This window comes from Papaver somniferum, chromosome 2 (genome assembly GCF_003573695.1).
Source record: "Papaver somniferum cultivar HN1 chromosome 2, ASM357369v1, whole genome shotgun sequence".
NCBI classification, from domain to species: domain Eukaryota; kingdom Viridiplantae; phylum Streptophyta; class Magnoliopsida; order Ranunculales; family Papaveraceae; genus Papaver; species Papaver somniferum.
The window spans coordinates 100565315-100585997 of NC_039359.1; the positions used below are offsets into that span (position 1 = coordinate 100565315).

General features: G+C 37.5%; 1 pseudogene; it reads right to left on the reverse strand.

The window, feature by feature from the left end:
* Nucleotides 1-11590: 11590 nt before the first annotated feature.
* Nucleotides 11591-16495, reverse strand: LOC113353764 (annotated as a pseudogene).
* Nucleotides 16496-20683: the final 4188 nt, after the last annotated feature.

The following is a 20683-nucleotide window of genomic DNA, read 5'->3' on the forward strand; positions in this document are numbered from 1 at the left end:
TTCATTGTATAAAACCATGAAACCTAAGGAAAAGTCAGGTCAATCTTCGTCGAATCCACCTCCGTATGAAACAGAGAAACCAACCTCATCAAATGAAGATGAAACTGAAGAGCAAGAAGAAGTGAATGAAGGAGACGCACCAACCGCCGAGATTCCTGATATGACAACAATAAGGTATGAATTGAAAACCCCACTCTTTATTTAAGCGTTTTGTTTATTATTCAATTGGTTTCGAAAATTTTAGGTCTGAAAAAAGAGTTTCTGAAAATGCTTACGGCTGAGAGTTCTTGTATTCTCAGCCATAAATAGGCCTCATGGTTGGGATCTATTGTTTTCCCAGCCATGTATATGTCTCACGGTTGGGATATCTAAGAACTCCCAGCTGTTGTATGTTTTACGATTGGGATTTAAAAGAACTCCCATCCATAAAATAGTCGATGCATACGAGATCGGGAAATCCTATCCGCAACAAGTCGTATACGGCTAGGTTATTCCTATCCGTATATTCTCCAGCGTTCGATTTTTTTTCAGCGGTAGTGTTTACGTCTTGGTCTTTCTATCCTTAATTTTGTTTCCTAACCGTAATAGTTAGTTTCCTAGCCGATTTTATATTACGGCTTGGTTTGTCCTAGATGTAAGCGTTACTGTGCTGAATATTAAACCAGCTGTATTTTCACGTATAGGTTTTCCTATCCGTAATAGGAGTAACCAAGCCTCAAATTTTGTTTCCTAGACGTTTTTTTTTACGTCTAGGTCGATTACTTAATGTCGCATCCGTAATTTTGTTTGCGTCTGGGACTATCCATTTCTCCTAATAAAGCGGATATTCTTTGTAGTTTCCTGATAAAGCGGTCCCCAAAATAAAGCACCAACAAGGAAGATTTTGGCCGTTGGATAAAGAGCATCCAGTTGTGGTAGCTTTGGTAAAAGCTTCGGAGTTATGGTCAGGAATTGAGGCTTTGCAGAAGACATATGATGTTGCGATAGTTTGTGGTTTTAGAGAAAGATTCTGGCCCGAAACCATGACTTTTCTACTCCCGTTCGGCGAGATGACTATGACTCCGGATGATATAAAACAAATCACCGGTCTTGCTTTGGAAGGAAAGGCCATATTTGAGGGTTTCAACAATTCTATTCCTTTTGATCATCTTTATGTCTCGGTGAAAGACTGTCTTGGGTGGGGTAAAGATGAAGCGGAAGAAGATTTAGAGATAGGGGGTGGAGCCGCGCTTAGATCTAAAAGGGAATTTAGTCAACCGGGTGAAGTTAGTGAAACAGTTAATATGACAAGGAAGATTAATTTGGTTCGTATGAGGGACAAGTTTGGAGATTCTAACCGCAAGACTGCTAGTGGAGAGGTGGTGATGGACGCAGAGAAAGAGAGTTCAAAATCAAGGCATCAATGAATGAAGAAGATGATTGAGAGAAGATGGTGGTACGTATACTGCTAAATGTGTTTGTATATGTTTTTTTTTAATTATCTATGAATAATTAGAGTATGTGTGTTTGATATGAAAAATAGATTGAACGAGTTAATTGGGTGGTCAAGGACATCACCCCTATGATTAATTCGGGTGAGGACTTAACGGTGCCTGAACAAAGATTACTCCGGAATCGAGTTAAAGGCATAATAATCCCTGAGAAAGGAGGTTTATATGCTTATGAGGAGGACCGACCAAGGAGAGGTAAAAGGTCTAGGTCTCCTTCTTCTAGCGACGACTCGGACACTCCCTCCGGTGAGCAAGTTCAATCTAAGCAAGGAAAAGGTGGTCGAGGTGGAGATAAAAAAGGTGGCGGTGGGTCAAGGTGAAAAAGGTGTCCGTGTTGGAACAAGTGCTCGAGGTGGACGTGATGGAACAAGTGCTCGTGGTGGAGGTGCTGGAACAAGTGCTCGTTGTGGAGGTAAAAAGACTCCAATTCAAGGTGGCAGTGGAAGAGGTAAAAAATTTAGAGTTGTAGAACAAGTTGTGGAACAGGATAAAGAGGACGATTTGGATGCGTTTATGCGCTCATCTTCGGAGGAGGAATCAAGTGAATGACTATTTCATAGTTTTTTATTATTGTACTTCATGGATGTTTTATTATCTAAGACTCTGTCTATTTACTATTTTTATTGTTTGGTTATGGATTTGGATGGATGAATTTTTATAACTTTGCATGTTAGTTAATGAATGTTAGTCTCTTTCCGTTTGTCTAATATTAGAAAATCAACATTATTGAAAAAAAAATTGTGCACTTTCGGCTAGGTCGATGCTTCACATAACCTAGACGAAAATACATATAATTCCTGTGAAATAAACTTGCACTCTATTCCGGTTAGAAATTCCCGACCATAAAAAGGAAAACGGTTAGGAAAAGCATCTGCAAATAGTTTTACGGTTAGGAAGTACCTAGCCGTATATTACTCTGATAACCCAAAAAGAAAATGACTCCTTGTTACGGCTGCATATCCAGGCCGTGTAAAACTCTACGGTTAGGACTACAAACCGTAATTTTGACATAAATTTGCAACTCTAGTTTACGACTTGGTCGACATTTCAAGTTCCTGGCCGTTACACCAAAACGGTTAGGAAAACCATCCGTAATCCTTTTTACGGTTGGGAATTACCTAGCCGTATATCACTCTGATAACCCAAAAAGAAAATGGTTCCTTGTTAGGCTACATATCCAAGCCGTAATTCTGACATAAACTAACAACTCTTATTTACGGCCAGAAATACTTAGCCGTAAATCTGACACACCACAACCCTGCAGGTTTATACAGAATTACAACTAGGTCTTCCTTTTGAATTCCTAGCCGTAAACACCTATAATTTCCTTTTGTACCACATCATATCGGCTAGGTTTTTGAATTTGAAAAATAGATCCATTTGAAGACTGATATATAGAAGGTTCTAGCTATTCAACCACTTATTTAAACCTGAAATAACTCCACCTCCATATAACCACCCATTCCAAATCAAAATCACACTTTCTACATCGATAATCTCCACCAAAACTCCTACAAACTCAATGCAATGTACTCAAAGGATAAATCCAACTTTACTTTGGAAGAAGACTTATCTCTTTGCAAAAAATTTGTACTATGCTATCCAAAGAGGGGAGAAGAACGAAGGAAAGGTGGTTTACCAAGTCAATCGTATTGGAGTAAGATTTTTGATTTTTTTTTATAGTGAAACATGTAACACTAACAACCGCGATGGGGTTGAAATGTATCTTCGATCTTCAGACATACGCAAAAAAGTGGAAGAATATATGGCTTTACTTCGTATGTGCAAGCAACTTCGGCTTAGAGGTGAGACTGATGGAGAAGTCATAGCTCAAGCTAAGAAGGAATGGAGAAAATGGAAAGGTTATAATTTCAACTTTGAAGCTCAATTCGCCATCATCAAAGACTTCTTGATACATCGAAAGGGATGTTATTAAAACCAACTTTGTAATGGGTTTTATTGTGGTCTAATTAATGAAAGTATTACTAATTTTCAATAGTAGTATGTATTCATGCTGAAAATAAAAATTTCTCAACTTACATACTCATATACGGACGGGAAATATATGTTATACAACCGTAATACAGACTCAGGAGATTCTGGGAAGAATAACGGCTAGAAGTTCTTCACTTCCCACCCGTTTTTCTTATTCACGGTTGGGAATTCCTCGTATCCCAACCGTAATAGCTTATCTACAGCTGGTTCGACACAATTACTAGCCGTAAAAAGTAAACTTTTCAGATTTTTCTCTGATTTTTGACGGATTTGAATCGATAAAATTGATGTTGGGAGTTGATTATAAGGTTATCCCGAGTTTTGTCACGAAGGGTTTCATCATTTTCCTTCAAAATTTTTTCACCAAAATCACCATTTTTCTTTCATCAAAATCAAGGAAAATCAAGTTTTTGATTTCCAAAAATTTAATCAATTGATTAGTCTAATCCATTTACTAATACTGATTATTAGTGCTTAATCAATTTAATTAGTACTAATCATATTAAGGGTAGGTATTACATAAAATACCAGGATAAGGGGCTCTATGCATTGTTATTTCATGACCTCATAAGCCCCCAAAATCCAAGCCGTTTTACAGCCACAACAATAGGATTCTAGAATAAAACTAAACAGACGAAATAGTTTTCAGAAAGCAAACGTATTTTATTTTACAAAAGTCGATTTTTCTGCTTTTAGAATCGTTCTGAAATTTTACATCCAAACTGACTTCTTGCTTTTTGATTTCTAAAAGTTAAAAAATTACTTATGGATATGCATCCAAACCCAAGTTGGATATTTTTGGGAGGAACGAGAACTTTTGTGAAGTAAATTCTTTCTTTACCCATCACCTCCCATGTTGGATTGGAGGTCTAGAGTTCGATCCCTAGGGGATCTGGAAAAAAATGTAATAATAGAGTAGTGGGGCTGGTGGACCGGACTTGGCAGTGGAGCCAGCCCGGTTGGATGGGTTTGGGTAGGGGACCAGGCCCAGCTTTCGCATTATCAAAAAAAAAAAGTAAATTCTTTCTTTTTACTTTGTGAAAACTACAACCACACCCATTTCCATATTTTGGACACTGCGAAACCCACCTACAAAAAATTTCAGGCGCGCCCATTTCTTCGGTCAAAATTATTCCTAAACCCAGAATTTTTAGAATTTTGTTTCCATTTTTAACAGTTCAATCTCCTCTTTTCGGTATCTCTCTTTGTGTCTCTTCTTCTTCTTCTTCTTCTTCTTCTTCTTCCTCTTCTCGATTTCTTCTCAGAAAAATCAATTCATTATAAGCAAATTGATGAGTTTTGCTGATGAATTAAAAAGAAGTGAAGGAGAATTAAAGGGTTTTGTTTGAATCTGAGAAAGGAAGAAAGAAGAAAAGCAGTTGTTGCTGCTGTTGAATCTGAATCGAGACAAAAAGGGCTTGATTTGATGGTATGGGTGTTGATTTGAAAGATGCAAATGAAGATAATATTGTTAATTGTCAATTCAAGATGAAGAAGAGACTTAGTGGAGATTGCCGCTGCAATTTAATTGGAGATTTGATGAAACTGAATTAACAGAGAGGAGTTGATGGTTCGATTTGTGATGGGTTCTGTTGATTTTTTGAAGATTCAAGAAGGAATATGTGATAGAGAAGGAAATTAAGGTTTGAAGAAGTTGTTGTTGTTAAAGGAACGAATCTGGATTCCAGAGAAGGTTTGATGGTGGTAGTGATTGATCGAGATGATTATGTGTTGGATTGATCGAGAAGAAGAGTTGTTGAACTGGAATGGGGGTTTTTGGTGTTGGGTTTTATTTTCTCCACACCAAGCAAAAGGGGGAGTACACAAAGCAAAGGAAACCCATTCTTTGTTTTGTTTTGAAAGGGAAGTGGTGGTGGAGAGTTTTTCATAGTGATTTTGTGTGATCAACTGCAAAGATGGTGAAGAAGACGAGAAAAACACCAACTTCTAAGTCATCTTCATTGGTAACTAGAAGAGTTCCTGAATTCTTCAAGATCTTTTTATCCCCTGAAAGCTTCTACAAAATGGTAAGCAACATATACTTTCTTTAAGAAACCGTGGAACGATACTTTTTCCTCAGTTACTAGACAATGTTTTCCATACTCTATATTACTTAATCCTCAAACAAATAAAAGGTTGAAAGAATCTCAGTTTTAGAACCCATCTTGGTCTCCAATTGTTATTGCTGAAAAATGCTGTCTATTCTTTGATAACTAAAGGTAGTGAATGAGCTTGGTTTTGTTCCAGGTTATGACTAAGATGGATTTAAAAGTTGTATAACTTGTCATGCAGTCCAGAAAATTTGTTGCATAACCTATTATGCTTCTACAAAATTTAATGTATAACCCATTATGCAGTCCAGAAAACAGTTGCATAACACGTTATGCAGCTACTTTTTTCTTAGTATTGAAACCAACAAAAACTAAGGTTGCATAACTTGTCATGCTCCTACAATAATATCTACATAACATGTTATGCAGTCGTGAAAATGGATGCATAACCTGTTATACATCCGAAAATATGACTGCATAACGCATTATGCATCGAGAAAATTGTTGCACAATCTTTTATGCATCGAGAAAATAGATGCATAACCTAATATGCATCCGTAAATATGGATGCATATTGCATTATGCATCAATTTTTTATGTATGCACTAAAATCAACCAAAACAATGGTTACATAACTTGTTATAGATGATGCATAATTTGTTATGCAGTCGAGAAAATGGTTGCATAATTCGTTATGCGTCTGCAGAATGTGTTATGCATCTTTTTTGGTGGCTGCATAATGGTTATGTATCAAGTTTTCGAAAATTTTTCCTAAAATGATGATCTCCTCCAGATTTCTTCGTGAAAAACAAGAATTTTATATTGTTGTTTGTACTCGTTGCGTGGCTCTCTTACAAAGATTTCCAACGATATAAAATTTGTAAAATTCCAAGGCGCGGTTTTTTAGATATGTTATATCCAAGTTGCTGCCAATTATACCCCTGATGCATAACTCGTCATGCGGATGCATAATCCGTCATGCAGACGTTTTTAATAATTTCATATAATTATGGGTGTCACGGTACTAAAAATTAATTTTGGGCTTGACAATGAGATTTTTTTTTTTTTTTGGCCTGCGCCTAATTTTCGAATGCGCAATTGGGGGATATGAATTACTTCCCCCAACCAAAGGTGTCTGCTAAGGGGTGTTTTTTGAGGCGAAAATACTAAAACACCCTTTAATTAATTAAAAAACATTATGAAAAGACTGTTATACCCTCCCCACAAAATAAAAACTTAAACCTAAAAATCAAAATCCAAATCAATTATCCCCCATTCAGTTCCGGCACACTCTAGGTTAGTGTTCCGGATTTTTTTTTGTTCTTCATCTTCTTCATCGACGATTAATCGTTAATTCAAAATTTTCTTCGTCGATTAACCTACCCGAATCCATAAGAATGCCTCCATGAAAGAAATCAGATGCCCAATCGAAATAAAAATCGATTGCTCAACAAAAATTAGAGAAAAGGCTTGCTTTGATTGCTCAAGAGAAAGAACACGAAGAACAAGAGTTATCGGACGATCAACTACTCAGAAATATGGCTTCTGTGAGAAGGTAAGTCATTTAAAACTGTTTAATTAGTGTTTCAATTGATTTGTAGCTATGGGTTTAGGTCAAAATCGCGAAACCCTAACTGAAACAGTTGAGTTTCAGTAGTTCCGCACTCAATTTCGTATGAATACCACACCAGAAATCAGTACCGGCATTCAATCTAGGATGAAGAACACACTGGTAGTCAGTTTCGGCATCTAATTTAGGTTGAAGACCGCACCGGAACTTAGTTTCAGCATTGTATTTAGGGTGAACACCACTTGTGAACCTAGTACCGACATTGATTTGAACTTTTACGAGTACGCCGGTAGTAAGCTTCTAATAAACAAAAAACCCTAGGATTTTGTTATTTGTACTGGCGTACATTTTAGGTTAGATTCCATGCCGGTACTTGAGTTTTGGTATCCAGAAACTTTAGAACTACTACCGGCATCCTCGACAATTTTTTTCCAATGCCAGTACTGTGTTCCGACATTTTTTTTATTATACGTAGCTGCCGGTACTGGTGTTTTCTTATCCAGGAATTTCCTATAGTGTACCGGCATCCTAGAAATTTATTTTTCAATACCGGTAGTTACTCCCGGCATGTAATCGTTTGAATTTACCATGCCGGTATTAGCTCCCGGCATGTTCAATACTTTTTTTCAGTATGCCGGTAGTGATGATTCTATGCCGGTATTAAAAATGAAAGTTAGTTGTCTTATATTTATTTCGTGCTTCTTTTTAAATAGATCTAAAGCAAAGGAAGCTAAAGCAAAGGAGGCTAACAAAGGAAAAGCTAAAGATGATGTCACTAAGAAAAGAAGGAAGGATGGTCTTGATACTCCTCATTCTCTGCCTCCTCGAGGGAAAAATAAAAAGCGTTTGGGTGCTGATACAAGAGGGGCAATTTGGGAGAGTGGTCTTGATCGTAGTAAAATTAATTTGTGAATCTACCGGAGCTGTTGAGGAGGAAGATGAGCAAGATGAAGAGGAAAGTGAGGAGGAAGATAATGAGATTGATCCAACTCAATTAGAAAACCAATGCCAAGGAGTAGTTGAAGAAGGTGGTCCAAGTCAACAACCCACACAAGGCAAGGGAAAAGGCAAAGGCAAAGGAAAAGTAAAAGTTAAAGGTTCGCACATTCCTCATGTTGATGACATGATACCTGACCTTGATGGTGGTAGAATTTGGGGCGCAACTTCTCATGATCCTGGGTATCTATTTGGCTACAAGGACTCGTGGGCTCGTACTATATATCAGACCCGTGTAAGAATTTTTATCTCGTGCATATGTGTTGTTTTGTATTTATGCAAAATCTCTTAATCGTATTATCTCCTAATTGTAGGATCATAAGAAGGATGTGCGTGTTTGCCGAAACCAAGCCGCGGATCATTGGGATTTGTCTAAGGACCATGAAGAGGTCCAAGCAATAGTAAAGGATTCTGGTCTATATCCTTTGGTTGAAAATTATGTGAAGCCAGATATGGTGACAGTCAATTGCTTCGTCGAAAGGTATCATGGTGAAACTGATACCATGCACTTCCCGTTTGGAGAGATGACCTTGATCCCTGATGATGCTCAGAACATTCTAGGTTTGAGTTTTACCGGCAAATCAATTACAGAACGAGATAATCATTCTTTTGAGCTAGAATGGACGAAGTTGCACGAGCTTACTAACAAGTTGTTGGTTGGGACTACAAAACTTCTGTGGAAAGCTTTTATGTATCTAAGGTTAGTAGGACAAAGACCATCAAGCTGACGCTGCTTAAGAAGACCTTTGAAAACACAAAGGAAAGAAGTTTGAAGGATGGATGGGACACCGCACATATTTGTTATACAGCCGTTGCATACCTATTATTCATCTTGGGCACTAGGGTATTCCCCGACACTAGTGGCAACAGGGTTAGTGCAAACTACCTTCAATACTTGGATCCGTTGGAATACATCTATAACTATTCTTGGGGAACCGTGGTAATGGCACATTTGATGACGGAGATGAGAAGGGCCTCTAAGGCGGTTACAAACCAATTTGTAGGGAATTTCACTCTACTCCAGGTAATTTGGTTTTAAACTTATGTTCTTATTTATATTGTTCACATGTACCCTTATCATGAACTTAGAAACAAAATTTACTGATTTTTATATGTATCATTTCACATTTGTATAGGTGTAGTCTTATGAAAACTTCCCAACATTGTTCAAGGACAACCCCTTCTTGAAGATTATTCCCGTTGATGACCCCGAGGAGCCTAGAGCCAAGAGATACCAGTTCAACAACCATCCAAATCCCGGTAACAATCATCGACTGACAGATATGAGATTGGCTCTGGACGCGATGACTACCAAAGATGTTGTGTTCGACCCTTACAAGGAGGCTAGAGAAAACCTCCAATATTTGAGGTATTATAACGTTGCATTTTACAATGGGCATTTGTTCCACCCAAAGGGATACGTTATGACTGATCCTCGAAGTGTGATGCGGCAATTTGGATACAAGAAATTACCCTCCTTCATGACAGCCTCTACTGAAAGGTATCAGCTTGACCTTTCTGTGTCCATAACAAGTTCCATAAGGTTGAGGGTAGAGTATGATCCAATTCCAGAACCAACACATTGGAGGGATAGAGAACCGCGCCGTTTGGTAGATACTAGTAATTGGGAGCTTGCGATCAACGGTGATGAAGCCGATCCCGCCTACATTGGTATTTACTTGGAATGGTCACATCCTTTTATCATGCGCCCGGAAGACGTCGAAGTTCCACCTCAGAAAAATCCTCCCGTTCCAACTCCTATAGAGGCACCACCTACGATGTCCCAACTTAATAAGACCGTTGGATTGTTAGTAAGTATTGTAAATTACTTAGTCGTTTAATGTACACATAATTTTATATTAACATATATATACTAATTATGTGTTGTATTATGAAACTAGCGGCGTCGGCTTGGCAAGTTGAAGAAGATGTTAGGTTGCAAGTACGAGGAAGGAGAGGTGCTATCCCTTGAAGAAATGAAGGAACTCGTGGAAAAGCTTGAAAAAATTGAAGACGTCGGTATTTAAGTTCAAAATTCTTTAACTCCTCGATGTTTTTTTGTGGTACCGGCATGGAAAGTTAGGAGGACACCATGCCGGTTTGAATATTCCATGAAATATTCGGTGGTAGGTAAAAAGTTAACTGCGTGCAGGCATGGGTTTTTTGGTTGAAGACCACGCCGGAAATTGTTTCAAAATGGGGGATATCTTTTGCCGGCATGGAAATAGTATGAATACCGTGGCGGTTCTGCTGGTGCTGGCGTGATATTCATACTACGAGTATGCCGACACCAAGCTTTTTCAGAGAAAAAATGGCGGTTTCAAGAAAAAAAAATCAAATTTTCAACCTCTTTGCAGCATTACCTGTGTGTTGGGGATGCTTGTATGTTGAACTTGTTTACTTTCTTGGGTTGGTTCTTCAAAAAACACTTCATGCTCACGAAAATCATATTCCAAGGGTGTTGGTTCATCATATAAGTCCAATTGTGAGTTGTTATCATTAACCGAAGATTGAAGATATGCTTCTTGTTGTAGTTCAGCTAAAGATTCAGCAGCTGCAATTCTCTCCTCACAATCATCTTCCATTTTCAAAAAAAAAAATTCGACTCAATTTTTTTTTCCCTCCTTCTACTCCCACCTCACTCACACAAATTCAAATAAAAATACACACTAATCTATCCCCCAAATACTTAACATTTTACTTATTATTATTAACCACTAAACCTAATTAGTGAGACTAGATTAGGAATTAAAAAAATTATTACATAAGGGATGACTCAGATTTAATATTCGGATTCCTATTTTATCATGTTGCTATATCCCCAATTAGTTTTCATATCCCCAATTGCGCTTTCTAATTTTCCTTTTACTTTTTGGATTAATTTATGTCGAAGAAGCATCATGCTCCACATAAAATTTTATGTTTGCTTCTAAAAATCATTACGAATTTTTGTTTCCAGATGTTCTGAAAATCATTACGAAACTTTGATTCCCAGCCTAACATATGGAAACCCAAACACCCTATAAAGTACTGCCATATAACAATGTCAACCGATCCACCACATGAATACAAATAAATGCTAATGAGTGATTTGGTTGTTGGTGAATTTAGAAATAGGTGTGGATGCTTGTGGGCTGTGGATTGCACATGCCATGTACGCCATTAGAGAATTGGAGAAACACTAGAACTAATCAAACATGGAGAAACATCTGAATTCAACCTCAGCCAGAGTTGTCATCTCCTTAGTTAGCTGAGTAACCAAACCACTTACAACAGTTACTAGTAAGACGTAATTACGTATAAACTTCTTTCCTTTCATTCACGTAAAGTTTGTCATTTAGAATAACAAAATGTCATTAACAGGAAAAGGTGCAAATGGATTTGAAAATCTGCTGGAACTTGTACAGACTACCAGATCTTTTGGTTTTTCCGACAGCTCTCTAAGTTAACTTTTGTGACTCATTCTCCACTGTAATCTGTACTGGTGAGAAACATTGATCACATTATGCTTTCTATCTTCGTTAAGGGACAGTTAAACTGCAGTTTAAAACCATCATCCTAAATCAATTTCTTCTCTTTGCAAGTTACAAAAATTGGAGGCTGGATTGGGCTACTCTCTCTCCCTGTTTCAACAGCTTTTACAACATGCACATCGACCAAAAGTCAAGCAACACCTAAAGCTGTTTACTCGGTAACTTCAAGCAACGAACGTGAAGTTGATCTTCGGGAATGGCGTTTAGTTGGTACCAAGTTTTCCGGTTTCCACTCTTCGTCTACTATATAACTCTCATCTTCCTCTTCTTCATCCTTGAACACTGGATGAGTATAAGCATTTTCGAGGTACCCTTTTAGAATGAGATTCGGCTCCCTTATTCTTTCCAATGTGTCTTTCATCATTGCTTCCTGTATTCACACAAGAAATCAACACATGGACAATGTTTTTATTCTTTATCACTAAATTCCATGAAGTAGGAAGTCAAGAACCAAAGACAGAGAGAGGGAGAGATTGTCAGTTCATACCTGCAGGGGAAATTTCTTGAATGCAGGTTCAAAGCGATTCTTGCAGAATCTGTTAAAACAGATAGTAAGAACAGGAAGCGCAATGAGGAGTGGTGTTGATTGAGCTGCTTTCTTAGTACTTAACAAACCCATTAAAAGAAGCTGTGAGACAATCAAAGCAACAATTATTCGTCCATGTACGTCAGGCCAAAATGAAGCTGCACTCTCGTATTCTTGATTGTAAACATTAATAATCTGCAATATCAGACAAGAAGTTTATCTCAACCAAATGTCAATTGTTTCCAATCATATGTCAGATCAATTACTCTCAATTTTTGTGCAGATAAGGTAGTGGAGTCAGATAAAAAGGATGTAAACTATAAGAACAAAAAAGTGAAATTGTGATTGTAAGCTTTTACCTGATGACGGAATACAACGTACACAAGGGCGAAGAATACAATTATGAAAGGAAGTAAGAAAGGAGTGATAACAGCATAAACCAAGCCAAGTAAGAAGTAAAATTGAATCTGAGGTTCCCCTGTATCAAAACCAATACTGCCTGGGTCCATTGCCTCTCTCTGTCCTTTTCTGTCTTTACCAAGAAAAAGTTTTTCAAGTGGTACATAATCAGTGGTTTGAGCCTTAGAATTTCTCCAGCAACACCAGCCCATCCATCAACCATTATATAAGTAATGAAGAAAGTTGCTTTCATTGGGATGGAGACACCAATAGTTTCCGGAATTCTGCGGAAAAAACAACAGCTTTATAAGTAACTAAATATATATCGTATGCCGAATAAGCTTAACCTGCATATAGCCCCTAATATAATCAAGTAACAACTGACGAATCTATTGTAAGTGGTATATCAGAAAGAAACCATACTGATTAGCTGACTTGTGAATAAAAGTATCTAGCTGTTGAAATGCAGTTCCAGCAATAATACTCCCGAGGAACAAATTAACAAATTTGAAAATATATTATCTTGACGCACATCTCTTCTCCAGTGATGATAGCGAATAAAAGCCTTCGAACTTTGACATAAACATCAATATTGTTGGTAGAACAATGAGGAATATCTTTAGAGCAATACCCGGTAAAAATCCTTGGATGAGCGATTTAATGGCAGGCCTGCAGCAAAAACATAATTCATTGTTATCATTCACTATTAGTAGAGCATTAACAATTAGAAGTGACGAAAAAGGCCTCGGAAGTAGATTTCACTAACTATTCGATGAGGGGCTTTAAAAACGGGACTGCCTTTTCAATTCCTTCCATGTTCGCCAGGGACTGTACAATTGCTATTGGTATCATAAAGAAGAAAGTAAGGAAGAAGAATGCGACGCCTATAATGAGTCTCCTAATTGTGAGTGATACAAATGGAATGGCTAAGTTGTTCCAGTATACATCCCGCGGCTCTGGAGCGCCCACTCAGATAACCATAATGTTGGATTTCTAGTCTGCTGAGTTTGTGCACAGACAGCAGCTGCCCATCGACTTTTGAAAGAAACAAAGGCTGCTGGCATTATATACTTTGGGTTCTTAGTCATCTTTTGTTTCTCTGCCTCTATCTGTAATTCCACACACAATGGTTTTCAACGGTAAGTAAATCAATACAAAATGCTTAAGTACATGAAGACATGGGAAACCAATACAAAATGCGACCAGAAGTTGGAAATAAACAGCATATCCTAAATGGCTTCATAAGATTCGAAAAACAAGAACAATATGTAAGAAGCCAAGAGTTAAAAACTTACTTCTTTTGACAGCTTATCCACTTCACTAGTGTAATAATCAATTGAATCCAGTCTGTCTCCCCATAGTCCGAGAAAGCCAGTCTGTTTAACCAGATTGTGAAACATACAGGTTAATTTGGACTGTGAAAACAGTGAAATAGATCGTCTGTGGTAAATCGGTTAAAATCAAAGATTTTGTATAGAAAAAGGTCAAGTAGGTAGAGTACCTTTGTTGTTGGTCTTTTAGATTGATTGTGTGAATATCTTAGTTGATTATAATCAAGCCAGTTCTGTGCTTTTTCCTTCTTTTTCACCAATGCACTGAGTTTGTTTCCATTGAATACAACCTGGGAGACGAAATAAGATAGGTAAGAACGACATCACTGACTCTGAAAGAAGCAACCATTTTAACAGTATGGTATGCTCAAGGTTTAAACTAAATGGAAAATTCAACTATACAAATATCCATAAATATCAACCATAAATTTCCAAGGTTTAGAATGCATCTGAATTTCCACCAAAAATTGATAAGATAATACTAAATCAGTAATAATAGTGAAAGAATATATATCACCTGATGAGTGAGATAACTATCAGGATGGTTGACGAGAAAAAAGTGATCCACAAGCTCACTAACTGATTCATCAGGGTCTGACGGTACATTTCTTACGAGGACCTGTACAGGATCAAGTTTTCTTAGCAAATAAAGCATGACTAAATGATTACACCACCAAAATGGAAGAAAGATTGACGCTGAATTGAAATTCCTAAGCCATGTTTTAATATTGGATACCATGTTACCCAATAGGAACATAATGATAGTTGCACTTGCACACCAGGAATAGTGAACAAAACAAATTGATCAGAAACATGAGATCTTACTGTAAACTGATCAGGACGGTGTTGTTCTGTTGCCAGAAAGTGCAACCTCATTGAGGCTACCAGTTCATACTCCTTATGCAAAGAATAGCATGTCCAAAAAGTAAATGCATAAGCCATCACTATATGAGTCCAAAATCTGTAACACAGACAAGGAATAGAAAATCATTGTCCTAATCAACTTCTCACCTGTAATTAACACACTATCTAACCAAGTGAATTAGGAGGTAGGGAGTTATTTCTTTTTTACGCCTAGTTGCCTGGGCTATATAACTTCAAGATGTTCCTATTTTCTTCTTTGTAAATGCGGATTTTTTGCTTTGTGAAATATGGTCCTCCAGTATAAAGACTGTTTTTAAGATGTCAAAAGACTATAACAAAATATCTAACCTAAACATATGTAGCAACAAAATATATATGAAGAGCATTTTAGTTCTCGGCGACATGATACTATATGCCATGTTGTTGTCATATAAACTTATGGCTGCTTTTCAAATCTAGTTGAGAAGAAATACTTTTATCTCGTTTGAGGATGTGATTATGTTCACGGACTTTCAGCACAAATAAGATTATGTTTCGAGGCTTTACACAAACAAATTAAGTTTGAGTCTATGTTTTCTGCAAAGATTGTGGTACTCTGCCTTTAATTATTATGCAACTTGTAAGATTACCCCGGCAAAGTGAAATTTTAAACCTTTTAAGCTACCATCATGCAACTTCTGATACTAGCATGTGAATAACATTACATATAGGTATCTAACCTATCAAAGGTAAATAGCATACTTGTTTATAACTTATGTAAAGCTAAAATCTTATACATACAAAAAACAGGGTTACATACCTAGGCGACCCCTCAGGAATATTCGAAATGGAAATTTTGTCTATGTCACTGAAAGTTAATTTTGATTGCTCAAGCGTGTTATTAGTCCAATTTACAGGCACAAGGATTGCAAATGCAAAGAGTGCAATAGGCACGAAGAATCTAAGTCTGCAAAGGAAAAAGGAAGAAAAGACAGTTAATGTCCAATCATACATATGTACTGTGTATATCGAATTTTCCGAACATCAAAAGTAAGAAAATATAGTCAAAAGACAAAAGAGATACACTTCATGAGGTGAATTTTTTCCAGTTTCAAACAACACCAGAGTACAACTCTTTCAGATGCATTCTTTCCTATTCGAAATAAGGCCGTGAGGTTTATGTCACAGATTGAATAAATGAACATTTTAGCGTTGACTGTAGTAGTTTAAAAGTCCACAAGGAAAATTATCAGCTTCACCTACCCTTCAAAACTCTAGATTACTTGTGTTTCTAACTGGACGCAAATGTTTGTTTTAAGATTCAAACTTCTATAATGAAAAGATAGAGTATCTGCGAACTAACAAACCCGATTCAACACAAAAACAGAAACATTCATAAGAAAACAACCAAAAAAGATGAGGCCAAAGGTGATACATATATAAACCATACCCAAGCAAGTAAATCCGTAAGTAGATAGCAGAATCAAGTCCTGCATGTTCAATCAGCGCAGGTTCAGGCATTCTAAGTGCATCTGGCATCCAATTTAAAAACGTGAGGTAAGACCAAATATCTAAATTGACGAACTTGGTTAAAGCTCCTGAGCCCGCCGGACTGCTTCTTAGACCCTTGAGATACCATTTGGGAAAGTACACTCTATCATTGAAAGGTTGCAATCTTATTAGTGCAATGATTATAAAGCAAGCAAAGGCCTATATGATATTAATACCCGCGGCAACCCCTATGTCTTGTAGAGTCGCCATCTATCTGTTTGCAAGAACAAAGAAAAACATGTTGCTTCTGTAACAATAAAACACTCAAGAAAGATGTTAGAGAGATGTTAAAATGAAAGGATTAATTTCTGGAAAGTAAATAGACACTTAATTGGACTGCAAACAGAGGACAGAGTCACGTGTTCAACACGCTGTCCTTAACACGATATTTGACCGGTACGCCTCAAGAATGAGTGATGCCTATACCCTGTGGTCAAGTTCATATCCAGGATAAAACTGCCCGTTGCAAGCACTGTTAGCATTACAGTACTTGCCCACTCTTACAACCTCAACAGCAATTGCGCACGGAATGAAAATAAAGGACCACACAGGGGAAGAAGACGAAAAGAAGAGGATAGTAGCTCTTCTGGACACAAATTGAAAATGAAAAATGTGGTCGGTTTATATAGAGGAGAAATGAGAGAAGTCTCATTGATGCGCATTAAATCGAATGGAATTAATTTCAATTAATTCAAATTTTTCGAAACAGTATAAAACGTTCATGTATTGATTTAAAACGTTCATGCATCATAATGTGTTTGTAAAACGTTCATGCACGTTTCATGCATCATAATGTGTTTGTAAAACGTAAGGAAACATCCGCCGGGTCAGACGCCCCCAACGATTAAGAAATGATTTGTTTAAAATCTTTTAGATAATAATTCAAAGGAAGTTTCGTCAAAAAGATAAGTCTTGACACACCCACACCCACACCCACACCCGAGCCCGGCCCCGCCCTCCCGCACGCACGGACGGACGGCGGCGTGCGTGCTTCGGTGCGAAGCACTGCGCGTGTGTGAAAATATGTGGTTGCACCAACTAGCCCATTGCCTAAGTCCTCCCCCTCGCACAAAAGTGCTAATGACCCAAGGGACACTCTTAGTATCAAAAAATTCAATACTTATGGAGAGGTATCATCTTTAGTTTTACTTATGTGGGACTAAAGGTTCATTCACAATATGTGAAAATGAGCTAGTGTCCTTAGTGACCAATAGGTCCTAAGTTCCAATCCTTTCAAGACCAAAAAACCAAACTATTTTATAAACTCAATTTTTATAAACTCATTTTCTCTAACAATCCCCCACATGAATGAAATACCGATAAAAAATCAGAAAACGGAAAACGAGAAATACCACTTAGGCAAGAGGTGTCCATAAGATCTTGAACCTTTGCTTAGTAAGAAATTGCCGGAACTACTTGATGGACAGTGAACGCGATGTCTTGAACTACCATCGTTTAGTGTAATTCGCGATAATAACCACGCGTGATATCTCTCTAGATGCTGTCGAGTTCGTGCCGTTGTGTCCTTTTTGGCCCTGGACAAATCCTGTTTCTCCGAATGCTCTAGAGAATCAGCTCTTTTCTCATAGGAAGCGACCCACTTCCACATTCAGATAGGTGAGTTCCATCAAGAGTGTTTACTGCTACACCCCACTTCAATCTAAAATTGAAACTATAGAACTCATTAAGACTTAATACAAAGTCATCCTCACATGTAGTCACACTATCACGTCTACACCATAGGGAAGGGGCAGAGAATGAATTCTCTGATAGTGTTTACCTTGACCCGCCACAAATTAGTTTCTCATTCGAAACCTTGATCTTGGGATCTCCAGTCAGCAAGGTTGAGTATCCTTCATGGCAAGTTTATTTAATGAGCCTAATCCCCATCCCCTTACATGCATTACTAACTATCTCCTTGGACAAACCTTTCGTCAAAGGGTCCGCGATATTCTCCTTGGACTTAACCCAATCAATGGAAATAACGCCTTTTGAGATTAGTTGTTTTAGGGTATCGTGTCTTCTTTTTATATGTATAGACTTCCCATTATAGTAGCTGTTTTTAGCTTTAGCTATGGCAGCTTGATTATCACAATGTATAGATATAGCCGGCACAGGCCTATGCCAGAGAGGAATGTCTTCTAAAAAGCATCTTAGCCAAGCGGCTTCCTCTCCTGCTTTATCTAGCGCAATAAAATCAGATTCCATAGTGGATCGAGCTATGCAGGTCTGTTTGGAACTCTTCCAAGAAACAACCCACATGCTAGAGTGAAAACATATCCACTCGTAGACTTAGACTCCTCTGAGTCTGATATCCAGTTTGCATCACAAAATCCCTCTAGGACAGCAGGATACCTTTCATAATTCAAACAATAGGTCAACGTGTATTTCAGATACCTCAACACTCTAAAAAGTGCATCCCAGTGTTCCTGTCCTGGATTACAAGTATACCTACTTAACCTACTCACAACATAAGCAATGTCTGGCCTAGTACAGTTCATCAAATACATCAGACTTCCTATAACTCGTGAGTATTCAAGTTGTGATACTCCATTACCTCTGTTCTTTTTGAGTTTACAACAAGGATCATACGGAGTATAAGCAGGTTTACAATCAAAATGATTGAATTTTCTAAGCACAGATTCAACATAATGAGATTGACTAAGACTATAACCGTTAGAATTTCTCCTAATTTTCATCCCTAAGATTACATCTGCAGGGCCTAAGTATTTCATGTCAAAGTTCTCATTCAGCATGTTCTTAGTGGAATTAATTACATCCATGTTTGTACCAAGTATAAGCATATCATCAACATACAAGCATACAATCACACAGGCATCATTTACAAGCTTAGTATATACACACTTGTCAGATTCATTGATTCTAAAACCACTAGAAAACATTACATGATCAAATTTTTCATGTCATTGTTTAGGTGCTTGTTTCAATCCATACAAAGATTTTTTCAGTTTACAAACTTTGTTTTCACAACCTTTCACTATAAAGCCCTCAGGTTGTTCCATGTAAATTTCTTCGTCTAATTCACCATGTAGGAAAGCTGTCTTTATACATCCATTTGATGTATTTCTAGGTTATGAACCGTGGATATAGCAATTAACATCCTAATGGAAGTAATTCTCGTAACGGGTGAGTAAGTATCAAAGAAATCTACACCTTCCTTTTGTTTGTAGCCTTTGACTACTAACCTAGCCTTGTATTTTTGAATAGTTCCATCTATGTTACGTTTCCTCCTGAAGATCTATTTACATCCTATGGCCTTACACCCTGGAGGTAACTCTACTATCTCCCATGTATCATTTTCTTTGATGGATTCCATTTCACTAATAGAAGACTCTTTCCACCACGGAGCTTCAGAAGAAGTCGTGGCTTCTCTATAAGTCTGAGGATCAGACTCTGCTAGTGTTATGAAGTCAGGTCCAAAAGAGGTATTGGTTCTAGCTCTTTTACTCCTCCTAAGATCAAATTCTACTTCATCTTCCTCTAAAGGTAAAGTCTGACTGGTTGAAGGAACATCTAGGGGAGCAACACCTCTCTTACGAGAGTCATATTTTAAAGGAAAAATATTTTCAAAAAACACAGCATCCCTAGACTCCATAATAGTATTCACACCAATTTCAGAAACATCAGAATTCACAACCATAAATCTATATGCAGGTGTATGCTCAGGATACCCTATGAAGACACAGTCAACAGTTTTGGGTCCTATCTTGGTTGCTTTAGGTTTAGGGATCTGAACCTTAGCCAAACACCCCCACACTTTAAAGTATGCTAAAGAAGGTTGTCTACCTTTCCACAATTCGTATGGAGTTTTGTCTGATCCTTTAAAAGGTACTCTGTTCAGGATATAGCAGGCTGAGAGGACAGCTTCCCCCCACAAGTTCGAAGGTAATCCTGAACTAATTAACATGGCATTCATCATCTCCTTAAGGGTGCGATTCTTACGTTCATGAATTGATTTAGTCTTGAGAGTTATTGAATTCCATGATTTCTTGATGGTTCACAGACAACTTAACCATTGCTCTTGAGCTAACTATTTAGTGCATATAGCTTATGTCGATAAATACGCGGGTTCACTTATTTCTTTGTAATTCAAGGAAAACTTTTCACATGCTTACATGATCAATCTAGATTGAGAAGTTGGTCTTATTTGGTGTCAAAATAATTCGTAAACATGGAAACTAGTTCACAAACTCAACTTCGATTGTAAGCTACCTAGCCGTGTTCATCATTAGAAATCTACCTGAAACTTCTGTGTCCTAGTTGTCGTTAGAGGTGTCCTCTAAAGACCTATCTATGTATTCTTGTAATACTGTATTAGGTTATAATTTTTAAAGTATTCACCAAGGGATTCATAAATCCCTGTTGTACTATATTTTA